Genomic DNA, 21,305 nt, shown 5'->3' on the forward strand with positions numbered 1-21,305 from the left:
CGCCAACAACTTTATGTAAAACCCAGTTACACTGATACGATAAGTACGTGACCGGTCTAAGGGTAGAAACTGGGTAAAAGGTGTCGATTATTCTGAAGATAGAGACTGACTGCGTTTTACTGACGATGTTGTGGCGAAGGAAAGCTCGGGGTGGGTGTCTGAGGCCACGAGATGAGCTGATTCGTTAAGGACAATTTTGTTTAGGAAAGCGAGAACGATAGGCATTGCTTTTGATTGGAGCACAAGAACCCTGGTGGACTAGGAAGGGTCTTAGCCGCCCTTGAGAGAAAGTTGCTGACGGAAAATACCGAACGTGAGAAAACTAACTTTCCGTATCTTCCGTAGTAAACAAATGTAAAGAACACTGGAAATAAAAGATGCTTGGTTTTGGTCTGAAGGACCTTAAGTATGAAAATGACAAGATTTATTGGTGAGTCCTTAAGACTATTGAGGGTACGCAGTAAGGATGCGTAGGCATCTGGATGCCATCTCGCCCTCGGTGTGTGGCCTGGTCTCTGTCGTGGATTGAGATTTGGTTTGATGTTACACTTGCTTCGTTTCGTGGGCGACGTGTTGCGACGATCGCGTAACTATAAAACGCAGAAAGTCGGACGAATCACGCAACAGATTTAAAATTCCCGGGCAACTGGAGAAAGTACTCGGTTCGAATAGCAAGCTAAGAGAACCTTCTGAAACTTATCTAATCGATGGACACGTGGGACGACATCTAGATATAAGCAAAACCGTGGCTAACGATCGCGTCGTTAACTGGACGTGCAACATAACGGAAGAAGAGCAAGAAGAAAACTAAATTTAGTTTTATCCTAATAAGCGGTAAAAAGCGATAAAGTTGCAAATACAACCAATTCTTCAAAAAACGATTCTTCTTTGGTTTATTATCGATTGATATTTTATTTGTATATTTATTTTACGTTCCTCTTTACGTTTATAACTGAGATCGCGTAAAATTTTCCGAGGCCACGAAATACGGTCACCAATGGAGAAAGTTTAGGAAACGGCGATCTACGGCTAACCTAATAACCAAATAAAATTGCGGTGCATTTCCATAAAAGCTTCGGAAGGGTCGTTGGGCTATTATTTTTAGATATCCATTATTAAAAGTAAATTGTGTCGAGAGCTTTTCATCGCGTTACGGTCGATACATTTTCATCGTTCGCCACGGAAACGCGAATCGTTCCTTCCTTATCTTTTCCTCGTTTTTCTTTCCCCTTTTGCCCCTAATTGAATTCCAGGTTAAGTTAATTACCATCTACGGTAACGCGAAATTCGAGGCCGCGAACGCTCTCGAATAAATATCATCGTTCCCGAGAGATCTCGACAGTTGCTCCACGTTCGACTTCCTAATGCGAGTCCTCGTTTCTTTTTTTTTTTTTTTTTTTTGTATCCAACCGACCCGCGAACTCGTTTTTATCCGGGCCGAGCGGAAGATCTCGTTTTCTAGAGAAATTTCTTTCCACGCATGCCGCATTAGACCGCGAAGAAAAGAAAACCATGTTGAAAACTGAATGAAAAGAAGCTTCTACGCCGACCATTTAATCGTTTCATTCGGATCTTAGAAATGGGACTTCGGACGAGGAGAAGTTTAGCAAATGTGGTCATTTTTAACGATCTACGAAACGAAGTTTTAGCGGAGTAAATTTGTTCCTTGTATCGTGCAACTTGATAAAGATCACACACAGGGAAAATTGTTCTTTTATCTTGTTCATCGTTTTATTTAAAAGCAGGTTTCGCTTATGTGGCTATCTCGCGTTCGGAAATATGTCAAAGAATATGTTTTCTACACTGGAGAAAAATTCCTGCTGCAGATATTACGTATTACGATTTAAGAGAAATTCATCGAAGAAGAAATTCGTTAAACGAAATTTCACGGAGTATTTGAGTATCCGTCTTACAATCTCCTTGGACGTTCGTGAAAATTTCGACAGGAAATACCAGCCACAAAATTAATCGAATCTGTCGATGAATCTTCGATGGACGATACAGGGAAAACATCTTATCAGAATCCGATAAATTTAACGTTTCGCCAAGTTCCGAAAATATTTAGGTAAACGGGATAAAATATTTCCATGAATCTTCTGCTCGGTAAACACTTGTTAAAACTTAAAAAAAAAAAACAATTAGAAAAATCGAGAATTATCTAATTATCGATCGCCTTTTAATTTTCCTAACATCGTCGTAAATCAACTACTTTTCAACTACCTAAAAATAACGCGATACGAGATAATAAAACGAAATTCCGCCGATAATAATCCGATAAGATGACGATTCTTTCTTTCGTAGATCGTAGACGTATCAGACGTAAGGTGCGAGCCGGGAAAGCCGGAAATATACAGAGAAGGAGTCGTGGCGCGCGTGTTATTCGTTGCGTGGCGAACCGGAAACACGAAACTGACACGGAAAAGTTATCGGTGGCCGGGAACGATGGCCCTTTTTCCTCCTCGTTCAAGTGTCAGCTGTCCCTCGTGAGCGAGAAATTACAGATTTTTCGAGAGCTGCCTTTCTCGCCTTCTTTCATGGGACGCGTTGCACGGACAGGTGTATGGAAGACGACGGAAAGCTTTCAGGAAAGGGAACAAAGAACACCTCGTAACCGTGTCAGCTTATTTATGTTGCTATGGTGTCGGCAGATGGAACTGTTCGTGATACGGATACGTTTTTCAAAGTTGTCGTGAAACGTTGCGGTACGTTTCAGACGGTAGAAAGACGTAGTAACGTTACAGGAAGATCAATCTTTCGCGTATTATGCTCGTAAATATATGTTATTATTTTATTTATTTAATTTTCTAGTCCTCCGCCTTCGAGTTCGCACCAACTATCGTTTCTTGGTTTTTGAAATCTTCTTAAAGTTTAGAATTTAGCTCCACTCGCAACGATCCGCAAAATATGAAACTTATTATTATTATTAACTTATTATTATTTTATTTATTTATTTTTCCTAGTCCTCCGCTTTCGAGTTTGCACCAATTATTGTTTCTTCATTCTTGAAATCTTCTTAAAGTCTAGAATTTAGCTCCACTCGCAACGATCCGCAAAATATGAAACTTATTATTATTATTAACTTATTATTACTTTCTTTATTTATTTTTCGTAGTCCTCCGCTTTCAAGTTTGCACCAACTATCATTTCTTTATTCTTGAAATTTTCTTAAAGTTTAGAATTTAGTTCCACTTGCAACGATCCGCAAAATATGAAACTAATTATTATTATTAATTTATTGCTATTATTTTATTTATTTATTTTTCCTAGTCTTCCGCTTTCGAGTTTGCACCAACTATCGTTTCTTGGTTCTTGAAATCTTCTTAAAGTTTAGAATTTAGCTCCACTCGCAACGATCCGCAAAATATGAAACTTATTATTATTATTAACTTATTATTACTTTCTTTATTTATTTTTCCTAGTCCTCCGCTTTCGAGTTTGCACCAACTATCGTTTCTTCGTTCTTGAAATCTTCTTAAAGTTTAGAATTTAGCTTCACTCGCAACGATCCGCAAAATATGAAACTTATTATTATTATTATCAACTTATTGTTATCATTTTATTTAATTTTCCTAGTCTTCCGCTTTCGAGTTTGCACCAACTATCATTTCTTCGTTCTTGAAATCTTCTTAAAGCCTAGAATTTAGCTCCATTCGCAACGATCCGCAAAATATGAAACTTATTATTATTTTATTTATTTTTCCTAGTCCTCCGCTTTCGAGTTTGCACCAACTATCGTTTCTTCGTTCTTGAAATCTTCTTAAAGTTTAGAATTCAGTTTCACTCGCAACGATGCGTAAAATATGAAACTTGAAACAATTAAAAGTATTCTTCGATCGAGTGAAATAATTTGATGACAAGTTTACACGTACAATCAATGAATTTTCGTGGATCGACTGTACGTTGTAGGTACACGATCGATGATATCTGTTCGAGATATCTGTCCAATATCTCTGGAATATCTAAAGATATTTCCACAGAGAGAACATGTTTATTTTATATAAAATTCATCGAACAACGTTTCATTATCGATAAATTCTATTAGTCAAGATGTTGGAAATATTTCCAGGATATGTCGTGGTCTTCGAACGTACGAACAGCTTAACAGTTTAAGTATCATAGAAAACTTATTCCTACGTATAAAATAAAAAAACGGAAAATTACATGAAAATCGTGAACATTCTATTTCTCTTTGATCTGTATAGGAAAAATATAAATTTCGCGCAGATCCGATGGAAACGGAGCAACGACAGGGCAGTCGTATCGATTACGATACGCGTGTAATTCGATTATCAGACACGAAGGAGGGAGATCATTGAATCCATAAACGTTACAGATAAACGTCATCAATCAGAGACATAGTTCGAGCGTGAAACATTAATCTTCCGTCAATGTTATTGATGCGAATCGTCCGTCTACCAAGTTATAGGAGAATCGAGCAGTTGTTGTCGATAATTATCGATAATTGTTACTCGGTGATTAATAATAAACCAACCTTGGAACATTTATCTCTTCTTCGGAGTATTTGTCTTAACGATAAATATTATCTTAACGCAATACTAATCGATACAGATACGTAGTATTCTCGTTTATTCGATAAAAGAGCATCGCATGAAATTAATCTTACAACCGCGAAAACAACAAATCGCTTGAATAAATCAATCGAACAAAGCTTCTTATTTATACGAACGTCTCGACGATTAAGAAACAATCGCAGTTTTGGCAGACATAAATCTGCGTGGGGAACGGCAGAATCCTTTCAACGAAAGTCTGGTTATTTGGCAGAGAAAAACGCGGCTCGATGGAATTAAGATTTCACTTTCAACGAGATGCGAAAACGCGACTGTGCACGACGTTGCTCGTAAAACCGACGAATACGAGCAGCTGACGACACGTTCTGCTCGTCGTTGCATAAATGGCCACGGAGACGCTTTCTAAAAGGTACACAACCGCCATTATTTAAACGCATCCGAGCGAATTGCATAATAATCGAGGCCTGGATAAATTCGTTTGTCCAGCGAGACGCGCCTTTACCTCGTTGAGAATGCGCCCAAAGGATTACGCAACGTCTCAAGGTGAGCCGTTTTATAAACCTGGTGGCGGCAAAATTGCCAGAATTTATGAAACAAAAGGAAAGCAAAAGGTTGACGAGTCTTTAATTAATATTTCCCGTTTCTTTACGATCGTCTCGCTTGCCAGCGACGTTCGCCGACTCGCAACCGCTTAATTGCAACTCAAAAAAGCGACGATACGACCGTTCGCCACAGACGTCGATTTAATATGCGCCGATTCGCGTCGCATTTTCAACGGGGGCGAACGAAAATCTTTCTTCGTGTTTTGCAACGGGATGTAGGTTTCTTTAAACGCCGATTTTATGCTGCTGATCAATTTCGTTGCAAAATTCGTTCAACGATGTTGCGGATCCATTAAGTGCCATCTTCAGATAGAATTTCATACGCTTTTGGCTAATTGTAACCTTGTGGTCTGCACTTTTCTTATTATTTGTGATTTAGTCGAGGTCGAAAGCTGGACATGTCTTTTCGTAAGTATCTGAAGACATTATAAGTGCCATTTTTACATCGTATTTCATTAGCTCTGGCTAATTGTAACCTTGTGGTCTGCACTTTTCTTATTATTTGTGATTTAGTCGAGGTCAAAAGTTGGACATGTCTTTTCGTAAGTATCTGAAGATATTATAAGTGCCATTTTTACATTGTATTTCATTAGCTCTGGCTAATTCTAACCTTGTGGTCTGCACTTTTCTTATTATTTGTGATTTAGTCGAGGTCGAAAGCTGGACACGTCTTTTCGTAAGTATCTGAAGACATTATAAGTGCCATTTTTACATTGTATTTCATTAGCTCTGGCTAATTGTAACCTTGTGGTCTGCACTTTTCTTATTATTTGTGATTTAGTCGAGGTCGAAAGCTGGACATGTCTTTTCGTAAGTATCTGAAGACATTATAAGTGCCATTTTTACATTGTATTTCATTAGCTCTGGCTAATTGCAAGCTTGTGGTCTGCACTTTCATTATTATTTGTGGTTTATTCGAGGTCGAAAGCCAGACAGGTGTTTTTGTACATATTTGAAGATATTATTATTATTATTATTATTATTATTATTATTAGCGTGACTGATACCAAATATTGTAGCTCCGTTGAAAATAACAAATATGCTGAAAATTGTGCGTTGGAGAGCGTCGTGCCATCGAAAAAGTTGAAAAAGGCGCGCGTAACTTAATATTCGTAATAAAATAAACGTTCTAAAACTTCTCGCTAAATGCGAGCATTGTGCTATTCTCGCGGAAAAAGTCGATGTTTACGAACGAACACCAAGCGGCAAAGTTGCGATAAAAATAAAAGATATGCCGAAAGATTTTAACGGAAGTGTATTATTCTATGCAAAAACGTCGAGAAAAATCCGTCGTTCCGCGGTGTCGATCGGGAGGCCCGCCTCTGCTATTAATCGCATTAAACAGCCTCTGTCGCTAAAATCGCCGGGCCAGCGGCGTGGCCGTTTAGTCGATTCACGCTTTCCTGTCCCGGTATCAATTAATTCACCCTCGTGCGCGGATATATCCAGGTTGGATCGATTCGATTTCGAGGCAAGGAAACAGCTGTCGCAACGAGACGGAACGAGATTCGTTCCGCGTTCGACGTTCGACGCCGCGCGCGACACAGTCGGCTGGGGGTCGTTCAACCGCGCTGTCGAACCAGCGAAAAAAAACGGAAAAAAGCGGGGAAAAAGAAGGGAGAACGAAAGAAAAAAGAATGACAGAACAAAGAGAGAGAGAGAGAGAGAGGGGGAGAAGGAAAGGAGAAAAATAGGAAAAAATCGAGGTGACGCGAAAGAGGTGGGGGAGAAGAGGGTGGAAAAAGAGGAAGCAGAGAGGGAGAAAGAGGGAGAGGAAAAAATCGAAGGGGAATTCAATCGATATCGGATTACAGATTGAGCTCGACGGGCCCGAAAGTTAGGGGCGTGTGGCGGCCAATCCTTTCCTGGCTCTGCCAATCCGCTTAACTTCGCAGATTCAACTGCGAAACTTATCGGATCGCTGGAGCAACGGCCGATACGAAATCGGCCCATATATCTGTGGTATCGATAATGTATTCGCCGGTGAGATGCGCGATTCCGATCGTCCGTGTCGTCTCTTTCTCCATTCGCAGACTCATTTTTCCATCGATCGATGCCACGAGGATACAGCAGGTGCTTCTTCGGAGATTGTCCTTTTTTTATTGGCTATCATTTTTCGAGGTTTCAAGTTTCGACGGCGGAGGTTGTTCACGAGGAAAGTTCACGATGGAAATTGGAAATTTGGCTCGTCTCGGTCATCGATGATTCGTCCGAGATCAATTCCATGTAATAGAAATTTCGCGTAATTCTATGGAGTCTCTCGCGGTTTCGCGCAAACACGGTAGCCGCGAGAGGTTGGTCAGCAGTTGAAATGCTGAATGTTGAAATGTTGAAATGTAATGTTGAAATGTTGAAATAAGATGTTGAAACGTTGAAACGAAATGTTGAAATGTTGAAATGAAATAAAACGGATATTTTCCGCCTGAACGATAAATATGGGAAAAAGAGAAAGAGGAAAGAAGCGCGAATACGTAGTTCGACGTGAACTTTTTCCCCATACATCAGATCCTCTCGTCGTTCCATGTAAAACAATATTGCTATAACATGATCGAAAAGTGATCAATTTGAAAGATATTTCAATATCGTAGAATATCGTACGAGAAACGAGGAAAGACTCGCTGTACTCTTACATTCGTGTTTCCTTCGTCTTAAGTACGACGAATTCTAGGAAATTCTGTGCCAAAATGTCCTTTAAACTAATCAGTCTTCGTTGTCCTAATACCTTTTTTAATACCCCGAGCAAACCTAAACGACCATGTTGTTGCAACGAATATCAAACTCTACCGGACGTCTATCAAACGTCAACGTTTCATCTGCAGCAACCTAATGTAGATATTTATACAACTATCAATCCTATTCAATTGCTCTAACTGCTCCGGTTGATCATCTCCATTAGCTCTTTAACCTGATCATTTGCCATCTCGATCGAAGACTTCAACGTTCCTGCGTCCATTGAATCACGAGATTTTTAATTACCAGCCGCGAGACCGTTTCCCTGAAACGCGTAAATCGAATACGAAAGGCGACGATTTCCGTCCACGCGGCAAACATCGTTCTTTTTCGCCATGGACAAGTTCATTACGCGTTGCAACGCGACTAACAGGATTTTCGTCATCCCCTGTAACGAGCTCTCTCTCTCTCTCTGTCTCTCCCTCTTTCGCCCTCTCCGGAGGCGTAATTCAAAAGTTGATTCGGGCAGCGTCAATTTATTGCCTGTGAGGGCAGTCGTTGAGACGTTTTCCCTCGTGGGAACCGGCGTCCTCCTGGCCGAACAACTGTCCAAGCAGATAAAGTCGCTGGCAAATTGCATTAACACGTTCATCGCCACGCGAATTTTATTCAGGTGACGTGCAAAGGTTTCCAGCCGGATACATTTTTCACTTTATATTTCAAACGCGGTATTTCACAGAATTTCAACTAATACCATTACGATTTCTACGTAACTGTGTGTTGTATACCGTACAATTTTCTCTTGTTATATACGCGATATTATTTAGAATTCTTTTAGATATCGTCTTTCCAATAAAAAGTTAGAAATTCATTCGCTCTGCGATACATCGAAATACAGTGCGAAGTACAGAACTTGCAGAATTTTATTAGTCATTTCAAAGTATTTAGCAACGTCATCGATGACCGTCAACGCGGCAGTCTACGCGTTAAACAGAGACAGCGCACGCTCGACGGACCAAAGGCGGAGCGGAGGAAAAAGGAATTTCGCAAGGAAATACGAGTTCGAGGACGTCGTCTCGTTAAATAAAAGAGGATCCTTATGGTTGGTCTTCGCGAACGCTGCCTGCGTCCCTCGGCAATGTCTTTCGCCACGTTCCGGACCTTCCATTCATTTTCTCCTTTTTTCTTCTTCGTCATTTTATGTCGATCGTAATTAAACAGCTTTAAACGTTGCCTTATTGCTCGAGTATGTTCGACATTTGCTCGACGCTGATCGTATTTTGCGAAGAATTTGCAATAGTCGAAACTGGCCCCGTTGGCGATCAACGAGAGCAGCGCGAGCTCCGTTTTCTTTAAATAAAACAGAGTTTCTACAACGGAGAATTCCGTTTGAATCTCTTTCTCAATTTTCTCCTATTCATATACGACGTACGCGTAACGAATTAATATCCGAAATATTTCCCCGCATTTCCTACGACTTTCTCTCGCGTTTCGGATTTCGGATGACACTGCAACGTTTTCGTGTTTCTGCGACGTTTCGAAAGCGACTAGAGAGCGCAGCGTCGACCCGAATAAGCGACAATCTGTCGATGTCGAATCCGAAGAACGCGCCGCGTACGGAAGAACTTTCCAGTCCAAGTTAACCAGTTAGCTGTTTCGACCTCTTTGAAGGCTTTGAAAACGCGTGGCAAAAAGTACGCGATGACGAGTATACTCGTCGAACACACAGAGCTGTTATAATATTAGAACTCAGTTGCAACGAAAAGACTGTTTCATTCTTTAATTTTACTAAATGGCAGGGCTCGTTGCACGGAAAATATTTTCCATGGATGAACGCGTAGAGCCCATACGGTAGATTCGATCGTATAATTCTTAAAATATTCTAATTCGTCTTGGCATTGTCTGTAAAAAATGATCGATCCATTTATTGGCTTGGCAACTATGTGATTGCGGATTTTGTCATTAGGTGGCATTGACAAAAATCACTCAGTTGCCAACCGAATGAATTAAATTAAATTTAGTTGCCATCGAGAAACCATTAGGTCCGCGGATGCTTTAACTTTTACTCTGGAAAATCTGACGTATGAAATACGAGGAAACACGTAGTTACTAATTTCATACTTTGTGTATTTGTTTTCGGGATATCGGTATAGGTATGCCAATAAGAGATATATACAGGATGTCTCGGTTAGATGAGATCACCCTGGAACATCTGCCTTATTTACGATTGTATGAAAAAGCTTCTCGGGATGAAGTTAAAAGAAAAAGGAACGCTTTTCTCCAGTTGGTTCTTTTTTTTTTTTAAGATTTCGAGATCATCTGTATTTTTCCAAATAGAATTCTCAGACCTTTTTACACCGGTGCACGTGACTTCTCGTTTTCTATGCGAAAGCGTTAAGGTACTCTTGTCGGAAAATATATAATTTAAAAGATATTTCGATTTTAATCTCATCGAACGTAGTGCAGGAAAGTCAACGAGAACATAATCACAATTATGTCACTTTGCGTGCATCCTCCCTTGTATTTCGTACGTCGAGTTTTACAAAATTAATGTCGAAATATCCTTCAAACTGAACATTTTCAGACACCAATATACTTCATGTCTTTGTACAGAGAATGAAAAGAAAACGCGTCAATCGATGAATAGAAAAATATAGAAGTCCACAAAAGAATTCCTTAAACTTTGAAATCTTCCAAAAAGATAAACCAGAGAAAAAATTCTTCCCACTGTTACAATTACAGCTACATCCTTCGAGTAGTTCAACTTTGTCCTGACAAGCTTTTTCCTGCAATCGCAAAGAAAGCAGATACGTAAGAGACGTGGTTCAGCTGAAACACTTTGATTTTGTATCGGATTTTGAGCGAAACGGTGAGGGAGTGTCGCGATGTCTCTTAGCTAAACGTTTAATCGACACATCCTCGTGCAGGTGTTAGGTAAAATAAAAAAAAGAAATCTCGAGAGTCTTGGAAAGTCACAGCTGGAGTTCGGGACTAAACTGTTATTCATTAGTGTAATCAAAGTGTTAGTAAATAAATTCTTTCTTCTTTTATTTTCATCTTCGATTTCTTTCTTTTATTTCACGTGACACAGGAAGCAACAACAAAGAAAGAAAAAAGGAACAAACGTCGCAAGTTGAACGAATATTCGACGTATTCCGTTTTCTCTAAACGCGTCGATCTTTTTGGATTAGACGCGACGATCAGAGGCTGGTTGTAATTGGAAAAGGTCGGTGCAACCCTTTGCATCCGAGATGCGAATCTACACGGCCGCCTTCTTGCACCTGGCAACGTAGAAACGATAAGAGCGTTAAAGCGTCACCAGCTTTTGTCCGAGAGATCCGGCTAATCCAAACGTTTCTCGTGAAAACGTCGTTTTCATTAGCCAAGCAAGAGGTTACGCGACGCTCCCGCCATCGACTGTCGCGGAATAGAAGAACAAAGCGGTTCCCAAGTAATGGAAAGTGGCTGCGAGACTTTCTTTTGTTGAATTTCACGCTTTAGAATCATGTCAAATATTCTCTTCTCTCCGTTCTTTCCGCGTTTATTCAACGCTACGCCTACTCTACCAGCTGTTTCTTCCCACTTTCCTTCGTACAAAATGCAATTTCATTTTCCGCTTTCCTTCGGCGATCTTTGCCACGAGTTAGTTAAATTCAGATTTTTTTCTCCAATAGTACTCGAGCGAAAATAAACGTCTCGCCGATTGGCGAATTTCGCAGCGATTATCGTAGTATCGTGAACAAATGGCCTGAGAAATATCGGGCGAACCATAAACAATGTTGCGAAAATTATATGACAACCCGACATATATTTCCAACAACTTTGTACAGGAGATAGGCTGTTACGTAAGGTATAGGAAAAGTAGGTGAATGATCGACGGGTGAACACCCGGTAAAGTGACGTTGAGACTGTTCTCAGATTGGAGAATCGCTTAGTTATAGCACATTACTGTTGTTACGTCGGGCGACACTATACCTAGACCAGGTCACACACACCGCGGGCAAAATAGCAACCAGATGTCCGCGCATCCTTCCTGCGTACCATTAATAGTCTTAAGAACATACCATAAATCTCAGGAATTTTCTAGCTAAGGTCCTTCAGACCGAACAAACGTCTCTTTACTCAATCGTTTCTAAAGCTTATTGTTTACTACGGGAAAGTTAGTTTTTCTCACGTATGATACTTTACACTAGTAACGAGGGCGGCTAAGATCCTTCCTAGTCCACCGACCTTCTTTCATCCGATCAGAAGCAATGTCTAACTCTGCCTTTACTTTCCTAACTAAAATTGTCATCAACAAATCCGATGATCCCGAGGTGGTATATGTTGTCCGTGATAATTGGTGGTATAGTTGCCGGCTGTAGATGTCGCTGCTGGGATACTGCTATTATTCTTCTATTTTTGATGCGTGGAAGAAAAATCGGAGTACCGGGAATCGAACCCGGGTCCCGAACGTTCGTAACCTAAGGCGCTAACCACTGCTTTCTTTTTGTTTATTTTTACCAGTTTTTGTGTATTATATATTTGTATTTTCCATTATAAACGATGAATTCCGGTTGTGAGGTGGTTCGGACAAAAGTACCGATACGCGAAGGTACGACATAGCCATGCAATATTACATTTTTTTTTTTTTTTTTTTTTAATTACATTTGTAACTTAAATTTAAACTGTAAGGCGGTGTTTATGTACGATATTGTTTTTTTTTTTCTTTCCATTTCTGTCCTGAAAACCTGGTCGCAAAAAACGGACAAAAAAAAAAAAACCTGCGATGGCCGGGAATCGAACCCGGATCAACTGCTTGGAAGGCAACTATGCTGACCATTACACCACCATCGCAGTTAAGGCGCTAACCACTGCGCCACCGTGTTCATTGGTAGTTAGCGTAGAGTGAAGGTATTTCTCGTCGAGTGCTGCCACAGTCTCTTGCGTTAGACTCACCCATAACTAACTTTCCTTCGACACGGCATCGTCACTTTGACTTTACTTATTCTTCATCGTTAGGATAGTCAACATGTGATTACCGGGTTTCTAGACTTAAACACTTAGAATACTGAATACTCGCGGTCTACGTGGTCCGTGCAGACAGCACATGGCCAGCTGACGACCGCTGTGGACTTTTTTTTACTTTTTTGCTAGATTGAACTCCGTTGATTGACTATTCAAAGCGCAAATCGTAATAAGTTATAGTAATTTTTTTCACGAGATTAAATGATTCAAGAGCGTTATTTTTTAGTATTAATTACTTATTATAAATATTGAAATTTACAATAAGCTAGAAAACTAAATTTAGTAAATATAACACAAGTTAATAATTCACTTGTGTGTGAAAAATTCCAAAACAATTATCGATACATAATCCGACATCGCATTTTCTGCATTCCCTTATTTTTCACACAAACAACACATTTCCTTCTTGATAATCAGATGCGACTGTCCGCGAAACAGGTGGACAACTGTTATAACGAGGCATCATTGGGATTTGTTTACTGCCATTACTAAGGAATGCATTTATATTTATCTCGCGCAAACGTAACAGTATTACTTCTGCGTAGGTGTTCGGAAAAATTGACAAACGCATATATGCATCCTTAGTGTGCATCCATGCCGGGCACTTACAGAAAACGCATATATGTGTCCTTAGTCCACGCCGATGGCTTTCGCCAGACGCATTTATGCGTCCATAGCACTCTAAGGGTTAAAATCAATCACTTACTTAACTTGTACATAGGCACCAGTGTAATTATCTTCTTTAGAAAGTTGTTGAAATAAACGTTAATTTATACTTGTTGATTCAGTGTAAACTCAACTGAGCCACCCCTATTATCGTAACTGAAATCAGGGGACCGATCAGTTCGTGGCGTCGATTATCTAATCGTAACGGGAATTTCCTCGCGTTTCTTCGCGAATGGTCGAATAAACAACTGTATTTAGTTCACGTTAAACAACCATCGTTTCCTGTTTAATCCATTAAATTAAATAGATCTATCGATAAATACAAAAATCCTACAATACGTCAAAGGTTAACGACAGCTAAAAATCTGATTTTCGATATCGATGCAACGATACACGCGAACCGTTACACGCGAATCACGAGCGAATCGATCACACGTCCATTGCCAATCACGACGATCTTTCGCAGGGGTTCGTGATTTCTCGCGATCGCTTCTGATCGCTACACAACGTAACTGTTCTTCGTTTTCCTTTTCCCATTTTATATCGACGACATCCAATGAATATTTAAAGGAACGTTGAATGAATATTTTGGAAGGAAGATTTCAAAATCGTTACTTTGCTCTTTAAAATACCGATGTGGGATAAAGGGAAGAAAATTGAATCACCTCGAGATTTCGATATCGGGGGAAGAAGAATGTCCGCTATACGAAGAGAACGTAGCGTAATTGTAAATTAACGCGCGGATATTTTTACGCCAACTATATGGAAGCGTTCGAGATAAATCGGTCGAGATAAAAGAAAGGTCGTGATCTACCTTCGTTCACGACCGTGATCGTGATTTAACCATCACCGTGATAAATCTAAATTGTACGATATCACGCGGTACAACGATATGGCAATCGATAGACAAAATGGAAATTAGGCAACAAAGCTAAACGGCTCTACGGACCATCGCAATTTCTCTTCCAATCTCGCGATGCGAAATCGCAAAGGGCTGTAAACACGTACGATATTCGCGTCTGTATCGCTTTCGAACTTTCAACGTTAACGACGCGCGTTTCATACGCACGAACGTAATCCAAATAAACTTGCAAAATCAAGTATCGCGGAGAGCTAAAAGCGTGGCGGTTTATTCGCGGTTAAATAGCATTGGAATAGCACGTCGAGGAATCTGGTTGCTCTCGGTAACTCAATTGTTCGCTTTTAATTTCAACGCGCTGCTCACCGCCCACGCGCCGCTCCGAGTTACGACATCGGAGTCGTCGTAAATTCTTCGATCACGCGGCGCACGAAATGAATCGGACGATACGTGGAGACTATTCGGTCGGAAAATGCTCTCTCTGCTCTATGGGCAACGTCTCGATCTTTTCCACCTTTGCTCGATGCCGCCCTCGAGGTTTATAGGCACCTTGAGACAACCTCGAAGAGTTACGACGTTACTTCGATCTGCGTCTTAAGCGCATTTTGGTTTTTATTTTTTGATACAGGGTAAACGGATTTGAATTTTTAGATAAGAAAAGACTGGAGTTTTTAGGGAGTGTCAAATCGAAAACGAGCAAGCTAAATGGAATCTTTGGATGGAACGATGCTGCAAGTTGGAGTAGGGAACTTGCAGCTTAAATTTGTTCGATCCAGTCTGCAGCTGATTAAATTTTCATTGTTTCCTTTGGATTTTTCCCCTGCTATATTTCATACTTGCGCAATCAATTTTCAAGAATAATCGTTAGGTATATCGAAAGGTAGAAATAAAGAAGGGGAAAAGGTTTCCCTTAACTTAATTAACCAACGCTCAAATCTCGTAACCATCGACTAAAAGAAGGTAGAACTTATCCCTTCCATAGTCTCGTATTTAACCAAACAACCCTTACAAATGTGTATCACACGCTGAAAACACTAGAAAAGCAAGCAAAGGGAACAGCAAACGAAGGAACCTATAAAACGAAACAACAAAAACCTCAAAGTAAACCTGACCAGAGGACCACGCCAAAGAGGTGTCAGAACTCACTTCCCCATAAAAAAAGGGTGAAAAAGCGGAAAGGAAAAAAACCAAACATAGAGAACCGAAAGAACCACAGAGGGAACAGTACTTTAAAAATGATCACTGCGCGCTAAAAACATTAAAAAAGAACAAGCTAAAAGGATACCGAACCAGCGGACCTGTAAAACAACAGGAAACTCGAAGCAGAACTCACTGTCTCATACTGAAAAAGAAAAAAGAAAAAATGGAGGAGAGGAAAGTAAAAGACGATACATAAAGTATTGCAGAAATCACAGAGAGAACAGTGCTTTTTTAAAAGCAATAGAAGAAACCTTACCAGGTCAAACGGTTTCAAAATTTAATTTAAAATTGAACCTTCGTTCTTCATGTAAATTCCCATGTTATCTGATTAATCGATTTCTCAATTTTTGTTGATAGAAGAATTTGCGTAAAGTTGTACAAACGAAAGAAACAACAACGAACGTGCAACTTTCAATTAAATTTTAAAACCGATCGTTCGTCCTGGTAAGGCCAGTGTTACACCAAAGAACCTATTAAAATGGAACAACGATGGCAAGTTGGAAGCGAACCAGGCCAACAGACTACGCGAAAGAGGCGTCGCAGACTCGCTGTCCCATAAAAGAAAAAGGAAAGGGAATAAAAAAAGAAGAAGAAGAAAGAAAAGGAATGAAAAGAAAGCAAACATAGACCTGCAGGTACCAACAAGGAGAATAGAAAACCGAAGCAGCAGAACGTGGTTCCCTTGCCTCGCCTTCTCTTCGTTTCGAGAGGGAAGTAGTTCTCGAACTGCCGATGGGGGTGACATTTAACCATCCACGCACCACGTGACCATCGTTCGGCGTACGTGCAACGTCTAACGGGTCTTTCAAAAGTTCTGTAGGGTGCGCGCACCCTGCATTATCAAGGGGTTGGTTCTTTCAGTTCACCTCCCGCTTCTTCCGAATCTTCGCAACCCTTCTCGTTTCGTTCCGTCCTCCCTTTCACCACCAACCCCTGGCCCCACCCTTCTATTTTTTCTCCCCTCTGCTTTCTCTCCTCCCCGGTATTCGTGCCTCGCCACGCTATTGCCGAGGCCTTCGCGTCGTTCTTGCCGTCGCTAAAAACTTTGATACCTTTTTAGCTGTGGATGGCCGGCTGGTATTGTTTCGTAGCCGGGGAAAGGGAACGAATCGCCGGTTAAAGAGGGTCGAGATAAGCCGAAGGGGGTGGAAAACGAGCGCCGCGACGGCGCACCGCCACCGATAAGAGCAATCCTGAGGGCGCGTTCACACCGAACTTAGGCTTAGTCACGGAAAGGTAACGCGACGGGGGACCGGTAAATTTCGTCGCTGCGATAGCGATCCGACCGCCGGATGGCAATAAGAATTCCGCCCGTTATCCGCCCGTCTATAGAGGGGATAGAGGATAGGGGGTGCGATGTGGTTAACAGGGGGTAAGTTACAAGCGGCCGTCTGCACATGGCTGGAATACCGAAGATCGGGGCGGAACGAACGCGAGAGAGCTTGGCGATTCGTGCGATTCTCGTACGTTCGGCTTTCGCAGCCCGGGCCCCACCATATTTTTCCAGTTTTATTGTCCTATAATTGTAAAGCAGATAATAGGCGATAGGCGAGCTAAGGATCGTAACGCGCGGTCCGAAAGATGTTCGAAGCAGAGAATTTCTAACAATTTCGTTCTTCCGTAATTTTCATGGTCACTTTGCGGCGGAATATGGTGACGCGGTGAGATTGGCTTTTGCGAACCAAGTTTAAGGGGAAACTTGTCCCCCAGGTTAAATGTTGTCACGAGTACTACGCCGTACTTTGAATATTTCATTTGTTTCTCCATATGTGCGTTTCCCCGTCTTTAAATTTCTCACGAACACACGCACGTACGGTCTGGAAATAATATCGGTGTTCGTTGTTTTAGTCGGGTATTTCTTCAGCGAATGCTTTCCACATTGAGTATGAAAAGAGTCCTGGAAATATTACTTTAAATTCATCGAAAGGATGATAGCAGCTGTAACAGGAAGGGAGGAAATTTTACTAGAAATTTTCCCCTTACTCGGATATTTTGCGTAACGTAAAACTTGATCTAATATCTCGTTTTTCTTTTAAGATAAAGGTAAAAATTAGACTATGGCCAGGGTAATTTCAATGAGACGACTCAGGGGGAGACATGCACCGTAGGAGACAAAGAACCGACGATAGGAGAAGCGATAGAACGAGCGAACGCCTACTCGATAAACATCGATACCTCGGAGGAGACAAATATGCTTCCCTATCTTCCCTCCGATCGTCGCGAATCGCAATTCTCGAGACGCCAGGGACTCTTAGATTATTCGGCCACCCCTGCTCGTGATAGAAATTCCCCGAAAAAAATGTACGAATAGCAGTAGACAAAAGAATAAAAAATAAGTATACGACGAAGTATATTTAGCGCGATAAAAGATTTGGGGAAGAAGACGCGTAGATTTTCGGTAAAGACGGAATAACAACGACAGAAGTGGACGGATACGAAGAATTATACGTTTCGATGATAAATCTCGAGATCTTTGGCAGAAGTTTTATGGGGACAATGGAGAGCAATTACTCGGTCGATCATCCTCGATAAGTTCAGAAACGTATAAATTGCGAGAGATCGATCGGAGGAATTCGGGGATGAAACTTTCCAACTGATGCGAATTTTCCCCGACGATATAAATTAGAACTTTCTTCGAGCTCTGATAACATCCAAAATTCCATTCCTTTCTTATAATCTCGATTCTACGGTTCTTCGACGTTTTACTATTCAAGCGGATTAAGCTTACGTAGTTAGACCATGTCCTCACGCCACGAACGAATCTTCAGCGATAAACTTTTCTCTTTTCTTGCAAAATCCTCCAAACGTTCGGCTTAAAAAACTGATTACGCGATCTGGTACAGACTTTAATTCTCAGAATCTTTTCGGGTCTTTTCAAAGTTACTGAAGAGATTCAAAATTAAGCAGATTCCAAAATTAATTTGCCCATGAAATTTAATCAACAATAACCATATCACGAATTAACAAAATTTCAGAACGAAATTAACGTTCTTCTATTTAAAAAAAATCTTCGGATCTTTTGAAAGTCACTGAAACAAAAAGAAAAGGTTTCGGCGTAGTCACGAACGATTCAAAATTAATTTGCCCATGACATTTAATTAACAATAACCATATCACGAATTAACAAAATTTCAGAACGAAATTGACGTTCTTCTATTTAAAAAAAATCTTCGGATCTTTTGAAAGTCACTGAAACAAAAAGAAAAGATTTCGGCATATTCACGAACGATTCAAAATTAATTTGCCCATGAAATTTAATCAGCAGTAACAATCAGAAGTCGATATATTATATCACGAAATTATCTTCTATTCTTCTTCTATTAAAAAAAAAATTCGTCTTGTTGTCTGGAACAAAAATTCGTATCGAAAAAAAAGAAGAAAAAAAGAGAAGAAAGAGAAAAAAAATTAGACGCTTCAACGAATTCCAAGCAACACCTCGTTATTCTTCTACCTCGTTTACTCGCTCCAAGTGCACATAAGCAATTCCTCGCCTCTAAGTGATTCTGGTATCTCGTAGATCGGATTCTGCGAACGAAAAGGGGGCGGTGCTGATTCGAAACGAACGCCACTTTCGGTTATCTGCTCGAGGCTCTAGACACTCTAGACGCTGCTCGAATTACCGATATTATTAACGACCAGTCCTCCATGATAATGTCTCGGGGCTATTTCAACCCTGGCCTTGGCCAATTACATTCTTTTCTTCCTTACGACCGCGGCTTTAAGCCTTTCCATCACCGTTTCGCATCCAACCTATCCGGATATCTATATTTTACGACCATTTTTTCCCTCCGTTTGCTTATCGACGCGTCGTTCCATCGTATTCTATCAACGCGTCATTGCATCGACGATAAAAAAAAATCTATTCGCTGTAATTTCACATAATAACGTGTCATAAGTAATAACCTTGAGGTGATAAGATTTATTTATAGTAATTACGTTTACCGCTTGCATTAAATTAGTAACGCGTTCTATGGGCTAGCTTAGGATTTCATTGAGGGTAAAAGATTTATTTATGGTAATTCCGCGCGCGTTACGCGGTAATATCGAATTAATAGCGCGTCGTAAATAATCTTAAGGCGAAAATTAACCTTCGCAGGATTTAATCAATTCTTTAACGAACGATCATATTTCTCCGACGACGAACGTAAATCGTGAAACTCCTATCTTAATAATCGGTAAACGCTAAAGAAAAGACCAACGCTATAACTGGTGTAACGCGAAAAAGAAAATGGTACAAAACGAAACGTAGAAACCCTAGCATCATCGTAGACTGCGTAGAAAATTCCAACGTTCGTAATTCCTTTTCCAAAGATACCCAGAGCAGCGTGCAACCAGGCAAAGTGTCGATAAGAATTTTGCAATAAAATAAAATTTACGCGGTGTGATCGTTCGCGTATGGCGTATCCGAGCGTGCAGGGCACAAAGTGACGAGGACCGATTGAACGAGAAAGTAGAAAGACCAGTGGACGGGGGAAACAGGCTGAAACACAGAGACGGGGCCCAGAGAGGAACGCGCAAAGCAGCCAGCGAAGCAACGGAAAGGGAACCGTGCGCGTATCCGCGCGACAGATGGGAAAAGAGGAGGCAAGAAACACGGCAAAGGGAAGAGGAGACGAGCTACGAGACAGACGGATAAAGATGGTCGTTGAAACGGAGACAAAGAGGTGGGACAGAGAGAATCACGAGGAATAGGAATGAAACGAGCGGACAGAGAGGCCCGCGGCGTCAGATAGATGCCTAGATGGAGGTCCAAGAACACAGAGAAACTTGCAGCGAACAAAGTGGGTAGTCGCGCTGATAGAGAAAGATAGCGCGCGCGCGTATATCGCGAGACGCGAAACTTTCCCAACAAATGGCAGTTTTCGTGCGTCTTTTTGAAGCGCGACACGTTGAATTTAAGTTGGACGGGAAACGTCTCCCGCCGCTGGTTTATTAACCCCTGGCCGTTATATTTCATCGGTATATTTTTCGTGTCCTTCTTTCTTATTTTTCCCTCGCGTAAGGACTGGATTCTGCGGAGACGTAACGCGGACGTGTTATATCGGCCAGGACAATTTACAACTGTAGCCGAATTAAACTGGAAGACGAGCTGGAGCATTTTCCCCTTCGCATGGAGATACGAAAAGAATAATTCGAACAGGGGATCGCGGAACGATGAAGTCTTTCGAGCGAGGCAGAATTTATCGCAACGATAATTGGATCATAATAGATAGCGCGCTGTCCGATTCGACGATTACTGAAATTTATGTTCCCCCATTTATAACATATATCAGTTTAAGCAGATGGCGTCGACGAATGATCGTGCTAGGGGTGACAAAATGATCGATGCGATAATAAGAGAGCCGTGATATCATCGAATGTACCGTTTTTTCAAGTAATACGGTCGCCATTGAATTTTATCTTGTTTGTTAGTGAAAAAAAAGTACACCTAATATCGTCAAACGAAAGATACTCGATTTCCTCTTTTCTCTTCCAAAAGGAGGCAAGAAACCGGTATACTTTTGTATCTTCGCGATATAAATTACCAACATGGAAAGAAGACTGAAAAGGAAGCACCCAGCAGACCTCACAAAGGATATAACCTAGCAAACGCTGGGGCTAGTCACCCACATGATAATCAAACAGTTAAAAAATTCTTCCAAATGTCCAAATTGGACAAATTGAGAAGATAAGGAATTAAATAAAAAAATAAATAAATAAATTACCAACGAGAAGGAAAAATACAAATTAACGATATTATCGGATCGAATGAACGCGAGTAGATGAGTAGAA

The 21,305-nt window shown here is 40.8% G+C and overlaps 1 protein-coding gene and 1 non-coding gene across 7 annotated transcripts in view; both read right to left on the reverse strand.

Annotated features, from left to right (window-relative positions):
- LOC100645921 (ankyrin repeat domain-containing protein 50) overlaps positions 1–21,305 on the reverse strand; it is a 223,642-nt gene that overhangs the window by 111,500 nt on the left and 90,837 nt on the right. The window lies entirely within an intron of this gene.
- TRNAG-UCC lies at positions 12,566–12,637 on the reverse strand. Its single transcript has one exon. It is a non-coding gene; the product is annotated as a tRNA-Gly (tRNA).

The sequence above is a fragment of the Bombus terrestris genome, chromosome 12 (genome assembly GCF_910591885.1).
Source record: "Bombus terrestris chromosome 12, iyBomTerr1.2, whole genome shotgun sequence".
NCBI classification, from domain to species: Eukaryota; Metazoa; Arthropoda; class Insecta; order Hymenoptera; family Apidae; genus Bombus; species Bombus terrestris.